Below are 15,518 nucleotides of genomic sequence, written 5' to 3' on the forward strand. Positions count from 1 at the left end.
TCCCCAAAGGCAGCGTGATCCTGAGGGGCCTGCAGATCTCTGTGGCAGGATCTCTGGGTCTGACTGCAGTCGTGTCTATAACTGTGAATGGTGTCACTAAGAGCTGGTGGAGGAATGTGAGTTTTTGTGGGTGGCTGGGACCTGAGACACTGAAGGCCTGTTGTTGGACCCAGCGAGTGTGTGTGTGTGTGTGAGAGAGAGAGAGAGAGAGAGAGAGAGAGAGAGAGAGAACTTGGGTAAATATCTGTGTGACTTAGTGTAACTGTACTTGCCAAAGTGCCTACAGGGGGGTGCTGTGCCTGGGTCCTGGGGAGGGCATCTCCTGGGCTGACTCAGCACTTCTCTTTCCCACCCACCCTGGTGAGCACCTGCCTGAGCCTTTGTTTCCAGGAGGAGGCAGCACCCTCTGCTCTTTGCCTCTGTCCCTGGCTGCCTCATCCCTACCTGCAGGAACATGGCACCTGGGCCTGCTCCAGTTGGCTGAGCTGTGCCTCTTCAACCTGCAGGGGGCACAGAGGTCACAGGTTTGTGCTATCCCTCACCCCTCCCAGCCAGGCCTGGTATACTCCGGGGTCTGGAGCTCTTAGGCTTCCTTTCCTGAGGCAGCCCCTGTGAGTGAGAAGGGGCACCGGAGGCCACTTGCTGCACCCTTATTGCCACCCTTCCTCCAACACTGGCCACAGCCGCCTCATCCTCTGGTAGGCCTAACCTTTGACCTTTAACCCAGTGTAACAGGTATGGGTGCTGGAGACAACCATCTCTCCCAGAGCTCTGCCTCCTCCACAGGGGAACTCAGGGTCACGGAGCGGCTGGGAAGTCAGGAGGTAGAGAGAGCCCGGCCTGAGTCCACAAAGCCCAAGTATCTGGTCGCAAGCTTTGGGGCTCAGGCCAGCCTGTGCCCCGAGCAGCTGGCAGGGCCGGGGCCCATTTCAGTATGGCCACTGAACATTTGGTGAGAATCAAAGGCCTTTTCCAGCCAGGACAGGAATGCTGCTGAGTGGGATTTGGGACCAGGCCTGGCAGGGCAAACGCTGCCCTAATTGAAGCCCTTCTAGATTTTAATTACGAGCAATATTTTCCCAAGCTTCCTAAATTGACCGTGGAGACCCGCTGGTGTTAGTGCCTGTGCCAGGGACGGGGGAGAGAAAAAAAAAAAAAGGTTGTTAAAGCATTTTCAGCAGCTTTATTTTAGAGAGTGTTTTTTAAGGCTGGAGTTTTTTGGTTTTGGAGGACTATATATGAAACAGAGACGGACGCCCGCAGGCATGAGCAGACACACAGATGGAACATGCACACAGACAGACACCTGAAAGGCACACGTGGAGACAGACGATTCTGGATGTGGCTGCAGATGCCATAAACACTAGTCGGGGAACCCCGCCCAAGCACCTGGATTACTTCAGACAGGAAAACACTGTTGGTGGCTCCACCTTCTTCCAACCTTGACCTCCTATCCCTCTAGGCTGATCAACTGGGCCTGCTTTCTAGCCCCTGTCTTCCCAAGGCCTGTTTACAAGGTCTGGGACAGTCGGCGGACCCCCAGCTGGTGTTCCTGCTCTTGTCCCTGTCTCTAGGGGGCCTGACTGTCTGGTGGCAAGGAAGGCCAGGTCCTGTCTGTGGGAAAGAGGATCTAGTGCTCAGCACCCCTGCCGACACCCTTCCAAGAGAAACATCCATAGTGTTCTGGGAAGCAGTCGGTCCTGGTTATAGATGCAGAAAACTAAGGTGTTTCTGGAAAACAGGCGACCTTGGAGGAAGCTTCTCTAAGCACCTAGCTCTGCTCTTGCGGAAGAATGGCCTGGATGCTCTGGTACCCCAGAACAGCGAATCTGGATCCCCACTGCTCATCTACTGTGTCTTCCTCATTGGAGGCACTCGACACATGTTGCTGTAACAGGAGATAGTCAATGCTGGGCGCTAGCACCCTGGAAGCTGGAAAAATCTTTGGGTCTGACTGAGCAGGTCCCCTGACATGGGTATCTTGGAAGCCTACACTTTCCTCTCTCCCCTCCATTCATGCTCATGCCTATGGGTCCAGACACCCAGGCCAACTCTACGATTCCTTCCCAGTGTCCACAATGAACCCAGGAATGGTGCGTGGTAGAAAAGGGCATGGGTAGGTCCCCTAGAGGAAGGAAGGCCACAGACAACCTTTCCTGCTCTGCCATCTTGCCAAGGGTCCTCTTGCTGAGACACGGGGTGGGGAGGGTACAAGCCAGGAGCAGAAGGAGGCTGTTCCCCAGGCCCAGGCCAGCCAGTCAGAGCCCGGGCAGGGTGTCTTGGTGGCCGTTACAGGCCGTTGCTATCGTTCCTTATCTGGAGCTCCTGGCTCTTACACCACGTCCTCAACGGCCCCTGGAGTCAGGGGCCATGCCGCACCCTCCCCAAACAGACGGTTATGGTTTCCGTTGTTTGGGGAGGGGGTAAGGGGCTGTCTCCTTAATTAATCATTTTAGGCCACCCTGGGAAACTCATTAAGCCACCTCTTAGGGCTGGGAGCAGGAACGCTGTTCTCAAAATTGTTAACTTTCTGGTTTACCGTATCAGGGTCCCTGTCTCCTTCCATTCATGCACACATATTTGTGTGAGAAAGTGCCTGTGTGTGTGTGTGTGTGTGTGTGTGTGTGAAAGCAAGGGCCAGCATGCCCTCGTATCTATGATTCTGTGTGTGTTTGCATTTCCTAGATTCTGCAAGGAACTTCCCCTGATTCTTCTTAATTACCAGCCTAGAAGAAATTCAAGATGCTTAGAGCAAAGGTCAAACTCCACCTGTTTTCCCTGCACTTCATTTTCTGGCAGTTCCCACAATAGTACAGATAAGTAAAAGATTAAGGCAATCTTTTCTAATTAAAGTAATTAAAAAACGGCGATGATTGCACCTTTCATCTGAAAGGGAAAATATTTACTCATCCAACTGCAGGCCCTTAAAAGCATTCAGGTCTATTTTGACAAACGGATCCTCTTCCCCTCCCCCAGCTCATTCTCCTCCAGGGACACACACACACACAAAGGCTGGTTTATGTAGCAAGAGGCGGCTTGATGGGGGCACCCTGAAAGCCAGGCGGGTGGGTGGGAGCCTGGGAGCTGGGGGCACAGTTGAGCAAATGGACATTTTAGGCTAGTTCCTGCCAGGCGCAGCTGAGAGGTTTCTGGGGCCCTTGGGACTTGGATTTGACCCACTGGTGTTTTACTGTCCTCCCTTGTCTCTCCCCCAGGTCAGCCGCCCAAAGCCAAAGCTCTGCTCTCTTCAGGCTTCTTCCCTCTGACCTTGCTGGGTTGGAGGGCTGGGATTGTGGCTCAGTGGCAGAGTGCCACCTCGCACGTAAGAGGCCCTGGGTTCGGTCCTCAGCACCACATAAAAATAAATAAATAAAATAAAGGTATTTGGTGCATCTGCAGCTAAAAAATAAATAAATAAATAATACTGGTTGGATCCTGGATACTGCCTGTCCATCTGTCCATCTTCTCACTCGTTAGCCCAGCAGAACACGTCTCATGCTGTTCTTTTGCACGGCCCAAGTACCTGACATATGCATATTTGATCAGCACCATAGGGGGAATGTGGCACCTGCAGGAAGCGCAAGGTCCAGAAAGAAAACTGAGCGTAGGCTGCTGTTTCTTTGAGTTTCTGAGGCATCTCTGGCCCAGTTTCCCGGTGCGTGGGGTTTGATTGCACAGATTACCTCTTTTCCCTAAATAGGAAGCTCTTCTGGTGACATGTGGCAGTGTCTGCTCCAGGGACAGGACTCCAGGGTTAGGCTCTTTGGGGAGTGGGAGGTGTGAAGAGGCAGAGATATTAAGGCCCAGTCCAAGGGTCTGGGAGTGGCCTGACCGCTGCCCCTACACCTCAGTCCTCCATCCCCAGGGCCAGGAGCTGCTTTGGATGGGGTGCAGCTGGAGTGTGAAGCAGCCTGGATGGAATGATCCCTTTAGAGGCTGTTTTTCAAATCCTCAGACTGTGACTTGAAAGGACATTATTCTGGGAACCAGCTCCAGGAACACCTGGGCCCAGCTGTCCCCTGAGAAGGGCCTGGTTGCCTCTGCCTGTCCCAAGCCAGGCTAGACAGTGTCCTCAACCTGACCCATAGCTTTGTCTCCCTGCAGAGATACAGCCCCAGAGAGCCAGCGTGGGCAGATGCATGTCTGAGGGGAGCCTGCTGTGCCCGGTGAGTTGGGCAGGGAAGAGCGATGTGTGCATGTGCGCCCGCGCCCGTGGGTGTGGGCACAGAGTGTGCTCTGTGTCTGGCTGTTTGGGGATGGGCTTACTCGGTCCCAGAACAGCCTCATCACAGACGCTCTGAGCTATACCAAGAGCTCCCTCCATGTCAACCGCACTGTCTTTGGACTCTGGACTCTGGCAAGTCACCCCCAAACTTCCCCTTTCCCTGGCCTGGCCTCTCCAGTCACGGGCTTCTGGAGTGACAGCATTCATTGTGTCACTTCTTTGTCTGGTCACTGGTCATGGCTCCCTGCTCCTGGGGAAACATTCACACCCAAGGAGCAAAGGATTCCTGCAACCCACCTGCCATCTCAGGGGCCTTGGTTTGGGCCTGACCTTAACCAGAATCTTCCTGGTGGTGCCCAACGTCCTCTGAGAAGCTGTTAAAGCTGTGGATTCTCTCCCAGGACTCCTTAGACCTGTGTGCACAGGTGCCCACTACACAAAAGGGCAGGTGATTGATTGCAGGGTTCCTGGGTGCCTTAGGGCCTATCTCAGGTGCCAAACCCAGGCGGAGAGCTTTTGTCCCGCAGTTCCAATTGCCAGGCTTTGTCTCTGGGCTCTGATGGACCACCCCCACCCCTTTCCTCCTTCCAACCTCAGCGTAACCCCCTCCTCTATAAGAGGCCTCCATGCCAGCCTTTGCCACCCCAGTGTTGGCCGGATGCCCTAGGCACAGCCCAAGGCTCCCTCAGTTGGGCTCATTCGGGGAATTGTGTCTGACCCGACCTACGCAAGCGCAAGCGGTGATTAACTTGCTCAGTGGAAACAGTCCCTTGGGGACTGGAACCCTTCTTGCAAAAATAAATTCTCCTTTTGGACTAGCTTTTCTAGTCTCCCTTTCTCTGCATTCTGGCCTTTCTTTTCCTTCCTTTCTTCTTCTTCTTCCTCCTCCTCCTCCTCCTCCTTCTTTTTTTTTTTTTTTTCTTGTATCCCAACTGGCTTTTATCTTCTTTCTTTCCTCCCACTGAGACCCAAACAAATCTCCAGTAAACAAACTCTCAGGCCACTCTCTTAAAGAAACAGTGCATGCTTGTTGCTAGCTAGATGTCCCTTCCTGTTAGTGGGTTGCAAGAAATCCGTGGGAGACTAAGGAGGTGGAGACTACGAGGTATGTCAGGAGACAGGAGGAAGCTGGAACGGTGGTGGTGGCCCATGCCTGTAATCCCAGCCACTTGGGAGGCTGAGGCAGGAGGATTTCAAGTTCAAAGTCAGACTCAGCCACTTAGCAAGGCCCTAAGCAACTTAGTGACTTCCTATCTCAAATTAAAAAATATAAAGGTCTGGGATTGTGGCTCAGTGGTTAAGTGCCCCTGAGTTCAGTCACTAGTACCAAAAAAAAAAAAAAAAAAAAAAAAGACAAGAGGAAGTTGACTTAAAGCAAAAAAAACTGTCCTATGAGTCATTTCTCCTTTGCCACAGCTTTCTGGAAGTTAGGGACCTGGTGGGAACCTTTAGGATAAGTGTGAGTGCTTGTGTTTGTGCTGGTATGTGCATGTGCGTGTCAGGCCATTGTATTGAGGGGCCCAAACGGGAATCCTGCACAGCACTGAGCATGGGTGTGCCCTGAGGACTCCTCATTTCCCATCTGCCTTGTCTCAAAGGAAGACTGGTAGCGTCTGGGGGTCAGCGGGGAGCAGGCTATACTCATTCCATCCAGTGGAAGGCTTTGGACAAAGGGCATCCAGGTCAGGGGGACCCTGTTACAATGCAGTAGGAGGCTGAGATTCTGTATGTCGGAGCAGCTCCCTGGGGAGACTGAGCGGCTGGTCCCAGGCCCGTGGTCTGAGTAGAGAGGATGGACAGAGGTGGCTATGTGACCCTACTGCACACTGGGAACACAGGGCCATCTCTGTCTCTGCCCCTCCTGTTCCTTGCACCAACGGCTGGGGACAACTCCTGAACGGGAAGGCTCTCTGGGCAAACAAAACTGAACAGAGGTGGCTTTTCCCCTTTAAGAGAACACGTTCCCTAGCGGGACAGTCGTCCCAGGGCCCTCTCCCACTCCCACTTGGAAGCCAGGCAGAAAAATTGCCTGGTGGGCAGGATTAGGGGATTAGTCAACTTTCCCAAAACAGACCTGGAGGCTCTGGGTCCGAAATGAGTTTTGGTCTGAGGCTTTCCTGGTGATTTGTGACAGATGTGTCAGCTGGGAACTGGGCCCTCCCGCCTCTCTCCTCTTTTCCCCTGACTGGTAGCTCCCTCTGACACCTCTTTCACAGGCCCCAGAGAGGACGAACAGGTTTCAGTGAAAATGAGCATTTGTTCCCCAGGCCCAGGGAGGAGGGTAGTGCTTCTGGCCCCCAGGTCCAGCTTTGTCAACACCTCTCTGTCCCCGCCAGGGGGTAGCTCCTGCTGAATACACCCTGGGCTGGAGGGGCCTAGTGTGGTCATTAGGTCCTTAGCCTGTTCAGCTTCTGCCTCAGTTTCCTGCCGTCTCTCTGTCCCTGCTGGGTCTCTGGACCCAGTTTCCTGGGTCTCCCCTATGCTTTGGGACAGGTTGGTATCCTGGCTGTCTGTGACCTTGGCCTGCCCAGTGGTCTTGGCTTATGAGTTGGCCTGTACCAGCTCAGGCCCAGTGTTTCCCAGAAAACAAGGTCCTGAAGACTAGTCATGGAGGCCAGGCCACCATGCTAGGACAGCCAGATGTCAGAGGATGTCACTGTGACAGATCCAAGGCTTGGATGGAAGCCAGGGAGATGTCTCGGCACTCCCTGCACGGGCCCAGCAGCCTTGCCTGAATTTAGAAGTTTCTTGGCAGAGAAACCATACATTCACAGCTGGTGTCCCTATAGGGGATCTTTTCCTTGGAGCCTTTTTTCCCCCCTCTAAAGCTGGTGGCAAGGAAATGAAGTTTAAATAATTCATTCTTTCAATAATGCCAGTGATCCCTATTAGAGCTAGCACGGCCCTCCTTGGAGCCCTTTGGTGCCTCAAAAATCTCCTGGTGGAGCTGACCTGGTGGTCTGTCTGGAGGCAAGGTTCTGCCACCCATGGCCACGGGACAGACACTGAGGGCTGCCTGGCCTGGCTCCTCTGGGCTCTTAGATCCCAGACCATGCCTGGAAACCAGAACCCCGACACCAGAGCAGATTCCAGAGCACGGTAGGCCCAAGGTTAGCACAATAGGCGCTCACCCCAGAACACATGGAATCAAGCACAGGGCTGGGCTGTTCCGCATTCTCTATAGAAGGGGGTGGGCCTTATTTCAAGGGTCACCTGTGAAGTTCATAGTTCTCAAGGGAAAAGAAAGAAGACTCCTGAAATATCAGACCTGGACCAAAAACTTACAGATTTTCTAACTTTACCTTGAGAGAATACATTTGGGGTCCTTCCTGAAAGGATCTGATTCGGTGACGATGGCGCCTAAGCGTTTGGAATTCTAATAAGTTCTCAAAAGATGCCGGACTGAAGGGGACACACTTGAGATTCGAGGTATTAGCCCACCTCTCGCATTTTGCAGGCACAGAAACCAAGGCACAGCCTGAGAAGCGCGAGCAGGGCCACCAGGGGGCTCGTGGTGTGGCTGGGAGTGAAGAGCTCCCACCTGCTAGGCTGGTGCCGTTCCACTGCCAACCCTCCCTGTCGGCTGCCATGGCCAACAGGGCACAATTTAGAACCAGCTGTGACTCGGAAAACAGGTTCCTGCCTGCAGCACCCAGTTGGTGCTAGAAATGGAAGCGGCATGTTTTGGTGTGTCCTGGCCTCCAGGCTGAAAACTGTTTATCTGGACAATTAAGAACACAGCTTCAGCTGAACCACAAAATCAGACGGAAACCTTTATCTTGGGTGGCATGCTCTTGTCATCCTCCCGTGCCTTGGCAGGATCACAGAGTGGGGCGACGCTGGACAGGACGGGTCTGAGACCTCCGCTCTCAGGAGATCAGTCAAGTGCATAGGGACAAGCCTCCCTGGTTTCCTTTGTGTGGATGATGGGATGGGAATGGGGGTGTTGGGAGGGAGCCACACTCTTTCATCAGTACCCTGGAGCCTCGGTGGGGGTGGTACTATCTCTGCAATTGACCATAAGATTTGGTATCTGTGGGATCATCTTGCACTACCCTAGAGATCACTATCTCAAATGATTCCCCCTTCCTCCTCCAGCCAGGAAATGGGGGAGCTCATATCACCCACTCTCCACTCCAGCACCCCGGCATGGAGGCCTCGGTTCTGGCACTTTCTTTCAGTTCTCATCCCTTTGGGGTTCATGGGTGGATAAGTTATTTGTTTACAACTCCTTGAAGTTGAAGCTTCTCCCACACCAGGAAAGAGGCCCAAGGCCCCAGGGCCTAGCACTCCCCCCACCCCAGTATTATGGTTGATACCCTTCTGCCAACCATACCCTGCAAACTTCCGATCAAAGCAAACAAAACAAACATCGGGGAGCTGAAGAGATCCATTCTGAGAATTCACTTCTGTTTGCTAAACAGTGGCTCAGTCACCACAGCACTAAGGGGGTCACAGTGATGACTCAGAGAGGGACCCAGGCCCCTGAGGGAAATGAGCTAGGCCTAGACATAATGCAACAGAAGCTGGACCTGGAGGTCCAGAGAAAGATTGCCTCAGTCTCCTGCTCAGTAGACAGAGGGGCTTAGAGAAAAAGTAAAATCCAAGCCCCAGCCTTCCCCGGCTCCAACCCCATAGCCCTGGCCCACGGCCGGCCCACCCTGGCTGCAGCTGGTCATGGTTAGCCACGGTGCTGAGACACCAGTCTCTTGACTGGAGCTTGGGGTTGGCCACTCTGCCTCCTTCCCCTTGCCCACTCCCCGGCCCCCAGTGGGAGTACATCGGGAACATTCCAGGGCTCCTAAAACACGGACAGCACTCGTTTCCAGAACCTCAGATTTTAAAATCCCACATCTTTCTTGGTTTCTGAAGGACACATTTATCAATCTTGTCTCCTAGTTACACACTACAAAAAGTTTTTGGGGCAGGAACTGGGTCTCCTGCCAATCACAAACCCCACCCACCACCCCTCCCTTCTTACCCACCTCAGTCTCTGAGATGGCTGATGAGTGATTTTGGCATTCATTGCCACCTTGGCTAATGACCTAGTGTCAGGGCACCAGGAGAGGGGAACTGGAACATAGTCGGCCTTCCTTCTTCTGCCCCAGCTGCTGCCTGGGGATGCCACGCCTCCAGGCTCCCACACACCTGGGGGCACACAAGGTCTGAGGGCCTGGGAAGCAGATGGGGGGATGTCTCCCTCTGGGAACACCTTCTCACATGGCTCACTTGGGTGTGGGTGGAGGCAGGAAAGGGGTGCAGGGCCGCAGTCTCCACTGACACCATAAGCTCCCCAGTCTGTTTCTCCATCCTGGCCCCAGTCCTAATTTTGAAAGTAAGAAGCAGCAACAAAGCAAATAACTGTGGTGATGTTAGTGCCAGAGACAGGGAGGGCTGCCTGGGGCTGAGCTCATGGTGGGGAGGTAGGCGGCCCAGGGAGGTGAAAATTAGGCAAGAACGTGAAGAATTCTGCATTGTTTAGAAATTGGTCAATTGCTTCCACATTTATACAGACTCCTTAAGATGGCGTGGTCAGGGAAATGGGGTCATAATGATAGAAGAGAGAAGACGCAACCCCTGCCCCTCCTCATCCCCCAGAGAAACCCTGGGGAGGACACTATGGAGCCCATTAGCCATAGTCCGGCAGCTCAGGGAGGTGAGAGCCCACCACCCTCTCCTCTCCCTCTCTTTCCTGGCCTGCTGGTCCAGCCCACTGCCCTCTTGCACCTGCACCTGGGGCCTCCTCTGGGTGGGCTCTCTCGTGCCCTGTTTCCTGGAGACTTTGGGAAGTTTCCCCAAGATGCTAGCTGGGCCCTTGAGGAAGCCAAGAAGCCCTCCTGAGAGAAGGCTGCGACGGGAGGAAGGGAAAGAGGAGGGAGGGGAGGAGGGATAGGACGAGGACTCTCCCAGCCTCTCAAAGATGGGGGTTTGGGTTGGGGAGCAGGCAAGAGTCAGAAAAAGACAGAAGCAAGGGACTTGTTCCTCAGCTCTTGCCCCGTGACCTTCCCCTCTGTAGCTGCTCCCCTACGCTGATGGATGTCCCCCTTTCCTTATGTTTTGGGGACTGAAGGGCGTGGGTGATCATAGCCACTCCGGTTCCTGAGTGAGCAGAGCTTACTGCTTTCCTGCTTCCCTGTTTTGTCATGAGAACACCCGCTCCAGGTGGGGATTAGTGCTCCCTGTTTACAGAAGAGGAAACCATCTGGGGCCAAGGGGCTTGCTCAAATCACTCCTTCTTAAAAGGCAGAACCGGGAGCTGCCGGCAAAGCCTCAGTCTTCTGTTACCCCACTCAGCCATGACTCCCCCAGGGGGAACGGGGCCTGCCCCACAGAGCGCCTGTCCAGGGCAGGCCGGGGCAGACATGCTGTCGCCGGGTCTTGCCTCTGTCTTGTGGCAGCTTGGGCCTCTGTGACCCCGGCTCTGAAGGCTGTCAGGAGGGCCGGCCACTCCCCAGGGAGCCCAGCCCAGAGGCTAATCATCTGGGCAGGCCTAACTCCCCACCAGAGGTGTGAACATGCCTGGGTGCCGGGTTGGAATGAGGCGCTTTAATAGACAAGTTGGAATCCGCTCGTGAGCAGTAAATTGCCCCAGTCCCTGGAGCCATTTTCCATCATAAATCTAAACCATTTGACGTTGCAGATCCCCAGTGCTGGAGCCTCAGCCAGGCAACAGGAAGGCTTGTGGGAGCTGTTGGGCCTGGGGTCTGCCGCAGCCCTCAGGCCCTCCTACCCGCCTACCCTCCCCATGCTGGGTCCCCAGGGTCCAGCCTTCCTCCTTGAAAGCCTGCTCTGGCCTTCTAGGGCCCACATTTCTGAACTGTGCCCGACCCGTTCCGAGGGTTCCTGTCCCCTGACCGGGTGTGGTCCGTGTCTTTCTTCTGGGGGTGTCATCTCATGGTTTCAGGAATCATACCGTGTGTGTGGCCTCAGAGTCTCTAAGTGTTGACTTCTCCCACATGTTTCTGCTATAAGATTCTCCATCAGAGGGCCCACAGGCACCTGGGGCTCATGCTGTCCAACCTGAACACATCGCTCTTACCCTACCCACCAGCAGGCCCAGAGCCTCTCCGGAAAGGCCTTTGGCTCCTCTGTTTCCCTTATTTCTCAGGTGGCCCCAGAGGTCACATCTCCATCTTCTCTTCTCCATCCTCCTTGAAGTCCCAAGCACTGGGTCATTTATTCCAAGAGCCTCCTGTCTTCCCCGTCCCTGTGACGATCCTGAGTGATCATCCCAAAGCCAGTTCCCGGGCATGTCACTTCCCAGCTTAAATGCCTCCCCAGTAGCACCCAAACTCCTTACCATCGATTCATAGCCCTCTCCTTGAACTGCTCCCCACTCTGCCATCCAGCCTGGTTGCTTACTATTGCTCCTTAGAAACTGTGAGGGTCAGCTGTTCCAGACTCTGTGTCCCCCACCACACCCCGGATCATCCTTGTGCCCACTGACTCCCTGGTGTGGCTCCCATGTGCCTTCTGCTTGGCATGATGGTCCTATCTGTGCCCTACCTTTGTTCCAGACCCAGGCCAGACACCAACATCTAAGCCCAACCCAAAGATGGTTAAGAGCATCAGACTGTTTAGGTGCAAGACCCAGTTCTATTATTCTACGTACCTTTGACCTTTTGAGGGAATTCCTTAACCCTCTGTGATTTGGTTTACTCATCCGTGAAACAAGGATAATAATAGTCGCTCTGCCTCACTGGCTATTGTGCAGACTAAGCGAGACCACACCCAAGCACTTGGAATAGTGTCTGGTCTGCGGTCGGCACTTGACGCACTCAACACTTTTCAGCTCTAAGACCCCGGATGGTGCTGTCTCCCCTGACCCCCAAGTCTCCTTAGTCTCTCCCGCCTCCATCCCTCCACCACAGTTTCCTTGCCTGTGCTAGCAGCCCTTATCACATCTGCCTGGTTACAAAGGTAGAATTCTCTGAAGACAATTGAACAATTGTCAGAAGCCCCCTGGAGCACAGAAGGGATGTATCACTGCACTAGGAGTGGATCTTAACAGTCTTCAAGGCAGAATGCAGCAGGAACTCAGGAACCCTGGCACTGGCATCTGGAAATATTGTTTGGGTAGAGTTCTCTCTGGGAACATCCATCTAATTACCCTCTTTGTCTACTGTAGCCTCGCAGACTTGGCTGAAATCCACCCCACAGCACTCCAGGGTACATGCCACTTGAGGGTACATGCCATGAAAAGATGGAATCTCTTGCTTGGTCCCAGAAGCTCTGGCTAGTCTCTCCAGGATCAGGGGCAGGGACAGGGGTCATGCTATCCAGAACGATAGCTATGATGTCCTGCTTTGGATGAAAGGTTGCCTTTAGAGAGGTCCACACCAGAGACTACCAGGTAGTCCCTTATATTTGCTGCTAGTCTTTTTTCAACAACAGAATTCCCAGGTTTATGATGCCCCGATTAAAGAAAGAATAAGTGACTATGGCCATGTGACCAAGTTCTGGCCAAAGTGCCATGAAACAGTGGGGAATGCCCTTCTTTTCTTCCTCCTGCTCACCAGACTCTGGAACCAGACTGCCCAAGTTCAAATCTTGGTCCTGTCACCTGTGTGTTGTGTGACTTTGGAAAACTTACCTTTTTGTGCCACAGTTTTGTGGACAGTAAAATGGGCATTTAAAAATCTAGGTCACAGACTATTGGTGCTGCCCTGGAAGGGTTCCTCTCCCTGTATCCTCTTTGCCTTTCTCTCTCTGTTCTTTGGCTGCCATGAGGTGAACAGTGCTTCTCCTCTATGCCCTTCTGCCCTGGTGGTCTGCCTCATTTTGAGCTCAGAGCGTTGGATTCAGACCATCATAGACTGAAGCTCTGAAACCTGAACCAAAATAATTCTTTTCTTTTCTAAGTTGTCCTTATCAGGTATTTTGGTCACAATGATAAAAAGCTGACTATCATATGATTTTGAGTCACTACACTAGCCATTGACTGTTTAACTTCTGACTTTGTTTAAAGGAGAGAAAGGCAAACTTCCACCTTGTTTAATCCACCATCATTTAGGGGTTTGCAGGTGCTTATAGCCTAACATAATCCCAAATGATACAGGGACCTTGTAGATTTGGACATACTCCACTGTCCACTGCACCATGGTGTGTGTAGTCCTTTGAAGCTATAACTTATTATTCCTACATAGGTGGTACATTCCTTTAGAACAGGAAAGCTTCTCAAGCTATCATTGTGGTTTTTATATTACTCATAGCAGGTGCTCAGTGTTATTGAATGAATAGAAGAATGATGCTAAAATTACTCTGGTTAGGTCCACAAAGGATTCTTTGGTTGGTTGCAGAAAATCAGTGATAATAATAATAATAACATTGATCAAGAGTAGTGCTTGGCCTTCTAATTACTTCATGTGCACTCTATTGTCTCATCTTCATGACACCCTAAGTACTATTATCAGTTCCATTTTACAAATGAGGAAACTGGGCTTCAAAGAGATGGAGTTCAAGGTTGTAGATTTAACCAGTAGAGTCAGGACTCCAGCTTAGGCAATCTGATTCCAGAACCTGGAATCTTAATAATTTTGCTTGTAAAAATTTTCTCAAGTTTTTATTTTTATTTTTTCCTTTTTCCTGTGAGTTCTTTGGAAGAAAGATTGAGATCATCAAGAATCTGTACAGGCCAGCAAGAACTCATTGCATGAGAGTGGCCTTGCTTTTCTTCAGATGTTTTGGATGGCTGAGCTTTGGGGAAATGGAAATGTCAGGGTCCAATTCCTGAGGTCAGTGGGGTAAAGATCCACACGGATTATGAGGCATCCCTTGATCCCTGATGGCCAGGCATGTTGTTGCAGGAATTTCTACTTTGAGATTCTTTTTTTTTTTTTTTTTGCATCTTAAGGTTCTTTCTGCCCTGAACTTAAAGATCCTTAGCCCTTTCTCTCACTTTCCCCATGGTGCCTGACCAAGTGTTGAATATGAGATAGGTTTTTAGGAGGCACTTATTGTGTTATTAAATCTTCCTTTTTCTGGAAGAAAGCATGGAGGGCCATTGGAAGAGAGCTCCCATTTTCAAAGATTCCCCCCCCCCCCATGAGGAGAGCCCTGGGAGGCAAAGCACCTTCAGGATTGCAGAATCCCAGTGTTCTCTAGGCCCTGGCGCGAACAGATGCCCTGGTGCTCCCTCTGGCCTGGCTGCCCTTGGCGCTTCTCTTGGTCCAGTCTCTGGGCCACCTTCTGGCTTTGGCTCCAAAACACAGCTGGCCCTTCCTAAAATGATTCAATATCCAATTTGGACTCAGCGCCTGCCCCCTGGCTCTAGGCAGCCAGTCCCACAGGACTGGCCAAGGACCACAGAAGTCCCAGCTATTCTCAGAAAGATCTGTTGCTGACCAGAGATGACCAGGCCAGAAGTTCTGCAAAATGCAAGCGCCAGCACTTTTGAGCTGCGGCTTTGTGTTTCCCGTCCCCAACGGCCTCATTCCACCCAACTCCATAACGTGTAGATGGAGTGAGTTCGTCTCAGACAGGAACCTGTGCTTCCCCCTGTGACTTCTCCCAGGACCCAGGTCCATAGTCATCAGGAAGCTGCTTAAAACAAGGCTGGACAGGGGGGCTAAGCCACGGGGCTGGAACCAGGGCAGAACATCTCGTCGTCCAATAGAGCCTGGACTCTCAGCCCCAGCACCCCTAGAAAACATGGCTCCTTGAGGCGCCACATTCTAAACCAAGCCAGAGGAAGTATCTGGCCTAGATTTGAATTTGCATTGTGCCTGGAGGGCTGGGGGAAGGGGAGTCAAAGGCCCCTTGATCACTAGGAGATGGCACCTGTGTTCCCAGTGTTCAATTTAGGAACTTCCTGCTTGCCTCATCCCTCCCCCAGCACCTTGGGACACATGGTAAAACGAATGGGGTTGTGACTGGATACACAGAAACAGTGATCCAGTCTTTCACAGTTGGCTTGAGATTTTGTGGTCTCTGCATCTTATTGGGCCTGAGTTATTCCTTTTTTTTTTTTTTTTAATTCGTTGTAGTTGGACAAATACCTTTATTTTATTTACTTATTTTTATGTGGTACTAAGGATCGAACCCAGGGCCTCATGAGTGCCAGGCGAGCGCTCTACCACTGAGCCACAACCCCAGCCCAAGCCTGAGTTATTCTTCTCTTAGACATTGAATCCACTGACCTCTGCATCCTTACCCCATCTCTATCCTTGCTTTTCGGGGTGTTTTCATCCTGCCTTTTCTCTCTTTCTTCCCTACCCAGGAATGGTCAGGAAACTTTTCTTCTCCTTTGAGCTTTTAACTCTGGGACTGGGCTACTGATGTTGCATGAATCCAC

This window comes from Callospermophilus lateralis, chromosome 14 (assembly GCF_048772815.1).
Source record: "Callospermophilus lateralis isolate mCalLat2 chromosome 14, mCalLat2.hap1, whole genome shotgun sequence".
Taxonomy (NCBI): Eukaryota; Metazoa; Chordata; class Mammalia; order Rodentia; family Sciuridae; genus Callospermophilus; species Callospermophilus lateralis.